We start from the raw sequence: 4986 nt of genomic DNA on the forward strand, positions 1-4986 counted from the left end.
ATCATTTTAGTTACATACATTACATAGACACAAATTCGTTTTTAGTTGCATTGGATAGATGGCTTTCGAGATCGTTACATTACATAGATATTTTTGCTTAGTTAGCTACACTCACATGTCATTATCTCATGATACTTTGGTTTACACTAACATGAGGCATGAGGAACGAAAGCACACCTAATTACAATGGATTTTCAGCTATGACAATTAAACTTATGTACTAGATCTTAACATAACATATGTAATATATAAAAATGTGTAACAAAGTAGACCATATGCAAATTAGAGGAGGCTGATGAGCTAAAGGAATATGAAGATTTAATACTATTTGATATCTGTCGACAAACTAACCTGGCCTACCTAGGTCCTAGCCCAGATAAACAAACTGTCAGTCTAATAGTACGACCAAATGAAATGGTAAGAAATTGCTTCAAGTTCCATAATACGACTCATCATGTTAGAGAAATTTCGAGTGTTCGACCCTTTGATTAAAAGTCACGATTTGAATCTTTACCGCTAATTTAATCTAAGGATGGAGTGTTTCTAAGTTCCAACCTTTCAAGTTGAAAACAACTTGAGAGGATCCCCTCCCAATGAAATGAATTATTCCTTAAGTGAAAAAAATATCGATTTTTACCTTAAAGTTGATAAAAATTTGCAATTGAGGTCCATAGCTAGAACTGCGTAAGTTTTTCTAATCGTTAACTGTAACACCCGTCGTTTAAAAATATGGATTTCTAAAAACTTTCGCCGAACAGCGTTAAAAGAGATCGGAATTAAACTTTAAAAGTCCAAACCAGCAAAATCTGTTTGGTTTATTCATTAAATGGTGTTACTAGCCATATCATCAAAATAAGTTGAAAAGGAAACCCATCAGTTGCCCAACATTAAACAACCAACTACATTATCAATATAAGTCATTATTATCTAAATATAAAGCAAATATCTAAAGCGAGCAGCCACTATAGGTAAACTATAGCTAGCTTCAAGATCATCTACCCACGCCTCCATCTTCTCAACATCTACCTGCTCACTATTGTTGGACCTGAAGGCACAACACATTTTAAAAGAGCAAGTGTTAGCTAACAAATTAGCTAAGTAAGATAACACATAGTTATAAAACGTTTGTCCATTTAAAACATTATAAAAAAAGTCATATTAAGTCGTTAAGGCACATATCATCTCACATACATATCATAACATCAACATCTTTCATATTAGGATGGGTCATCCTAAATATGCCTAGTCATCTTTTGCATCTTCACATATCACATCTAAACATCTTTATAGTTGTGACATAAGTCACGCATCTCATATAACATATGGATCTTTATAAGTGTGACATAAGTCACACCCGACCGGATGGACACACCTTACGGTTGTACATCATTGTCGTTAAGGAATGGCAAGCCAATCACGGAGTAATCCGTATGTTCAACACAAGTGGGGCATGTCAGACCTCCCGTATTACTCTTCACATCTTTGACCATGTTGCAAGGAGCCACCCAAGCAACCGCATCTGCGCACTTAGACGGGCAAGGGCAAGTACGGGTTAAGCTTAACACTTTCATCTAAAATTACGAGCTCGATTTCACATCTCATATAGTTTAGGTGTTCATATTACCTAAACATTATCACATATACATCTTAACGTTTGAGCCTTTAAACGTGCACGTGTCATGGTAGCTTAATAAGTCTAGTGAACTAGATGAACAAGCCATGTAGTCATGCACATTTTACATATCGTCAACCTATAATACATTTCAGTTCATCTCAAGACATTACATAGCATTTCATAGCATATCATTACATCGCATACATTGTTACATCATGTACATCATCATATATTATTGCATATCATATATCATTACAACATTACATATCATTTATCATCTTAGATCGTACATCATTTCATATCATCTTTCGTATCATATTATATGTATATCATTTCATATCATCTATCATCTCATATCATATATCGTTACAAATCATCTATTGTCTCATATCATATATCTTTTCATATCATATCATCTATTAAGCATACATTACATCTCATATCAGTACGTATCATTGGGGTAGCATTTCAGGCTTTCATATGCATCTACATAGCCCATGTCACCTCCCGTATAATCCCGAATACCCATAAGCAAACAAGATACCATTTGGGAAGTTATTATATGAAAACTATGTTTTTTTTGAACCCTCAGCATGTCAAAGTAGTGTATCTTACCTCATAGAAGCGTACAAAATGATAACGTAAGTTACTGAGCTTTGCAAGTATTCCCGACTACCTATAATCATTAAACGACATAATGAGCTAATAAGTACCCACTTATTTAAGGTCATGACTCAAGTCTAAATACCTATAAACATGACTCATTACAATGCTTGATGCATCGGAGGTTCGTTTAATACTTAAGGGCTTACATAACTCGACGGAACTCGACATTCACTCACTAAATTAACCTTTCTGGAAACTTGACATCATCATCATCTTTTAAAAGTATTACCATTAGAAAGTAGACTCTCTCACGATTCCGTGGATAGCTTATTTGTCAAAAACTGAGTTACGGTTCAAAAGTTATGGCCTTTTAAAAATTCAGTCGCTATTGTGTCGCAACTACCAAACTGCGTCGCAACTAAATGTTTAACCTCGGTTCTGGTTGCGCCGCAACTACCAAACTGCGGCGCAACTAAAAATTCAGTCGCTACTGGTTGCGCCGCAACTAGCCCCGGTTCTGCACAAAACTCATTGTTTAACCTCCAAAACTTAACCAAACACACCCCAAACCTTATGAACGACATTTGGACCTCAAAATTAATCATTTTAAGACCATAATGATGCAATGAAATCATTGATTAACCCCTACTTAATTTGCATCACCATAATAAACATTTAAGGTTACCGAATCGATTCAAACGCATGATTTCGACATCAATCAACCCCCTATTGACTTAGACTAGATATGAATTGAATCAATGGATTGAAATGACATGAAATCAATGTAATATTACCTGAAGATTACAATAAGGATGCAAGTTGTGGATTAAAACCTCTTCAAATCACCAATAAACGATGAAATCAATCAAGAGAATGCTATGGGGCTAAAGGGGGGCGGCTAGGGCTTCAAGAACAAGTATAATCTCTGTGATTTTTAGTCTAACTTAACCAGTTTCTTAGATTAGCCCTATGTCAAAAATGGTCCCTAAGCTTTGAAACGACTCATATTAAGCTCAAAACACCTATAGGGAATACTTACCACTCATTAAACACTTCAAGCACCTCTAAATGCATATAAATACACCTTAAACACATTAATACATCAATTATTAAGGCATTCAAGCCTCATACGTTTAGCACATCAAACACATCTAAGCGTTAAATCTCCTAGAGACTTAACGAACACGTAGTGTTGACTTAACGACTCAAGTAAACCGTTAATTAAAAAGTTTGGGATGTTAAAATTACCTCCCCCTTGGATTCGGTCCTCGGAATCACTTCAGCATCAAATAGGTGAGGATAGTTCCGAATCAACTTCAACCGTTAATATGATTCGATCTCACTATCACAAGCTCACTTAACTTCTTACAAAGCTTCTTTAACTTCTAGCGAAGAATCTCAACTGGAACATCTAGAATCATTTCTTAGCATCAACACTAACATCTTCTAATGGAGTCACATTGGTTTCATCATCATGGCATATGTTCAATAACACTCACGAAAGTACTCTGGATGTCATTAGAAAGCAATACACAAGCACATATTATATACCATCTAGAGTTTACCCTTTTATGAAGGTCATATATATTAGGTAACGGAACTCCATGATTACTTCACCTATATAGAAAGTGGTAAGCTTCACCACGCGCACATACTCATGAGTAACGAGAAAAGAAGCATTTGTATCAACTAGTCTACAACGACCCATATCATATCATTGCCCTTAATGGTTATAAACGACTTCGTCACATAATACGTAGTCATCATATAAGTATTTCTACTTTGGGATAACCAATTGTTGAATTTTTTCCATATAACATTCAGTGCTTATGTTTGACTTGAGCACAACTCACACATTTTTGTACACACACTATAACATCACTCTTGATATTTGGTCATCATAAAATGGGCTTTAAATCAGCATACACCTTTGTACCACCTGAGTGAATATGATATCAGGACATATGGTCTTATCAACTTAGCATAGCCAAACTCATTGAACTTCTTACATGGTCTTTTCTACTTTCACTATATATCTGTTTCATCATTTCTTTGGTGCAATCTTTAAATCAAACCAAGTAATCACCTCATTTCTTCAACCTTCATAAGTAGTACACGCCTTACATTCAGCGAAGACTATTCATTTGGTGGATAAGAGCTTCCGACACATATCCTTATTAACTTGCTACTATGACTCGCATGATTCATTGAACAAAGGGTCGACTTGCCATAACCTTTGATGCATAACATATCATACTAATAGCTCGCCTTTTCGAATCAAAGCATCCGCCACGACATTAGCTTTACCCGTATGGTGCTTGATTTCACATTCATAATCACTAAGTAATACCATCTATCTTCTTTTATCTCACATTCATATACATCTAAGAAATCATATAATGTAAGCTCTTATGATCAGTGAATAGAGTGCACTTAGTGACATGTAAGTAATATCCCCACAACTTTAATGCAAAAACAACGTCAGTAAACTTTATATCATGAGTGGGGTAATTCTTCTCATAAGGCTTATCTGACGTAACGCGTAAGCAATGACTTTGTCTCAATGCATATGATCACAGCCAAAAACATCTATGTCCTCAGGTAAGAATAAAATAGGAGTTTCACATAAATTCTTTTTCATACATTTTTTCCTACATCTTCATTGTAACGGTACGGTTGTTCACCAAGAATAGCATTTATGGACAACCTGCCTACTACGGGCTCATATCATATCAATACCTTTAGCTTCCCACGCAACTTTGTCT

The sequence above is a fragment of the Erigeron canadensis genome, chromosome 3 (assembly GCF_010389155.1).
Source record: "Erigeron canadensis isolate Cc75 chromosome 3, C_canadensis_v1, whole genome shotgun sequence".
Lineage (NCBI taxonomy): Eukaryota > Viridiplantae > Streptophyta > Magnoliopsida > Asterales > Asteraceae > Erigeron > Erigeron canadensis.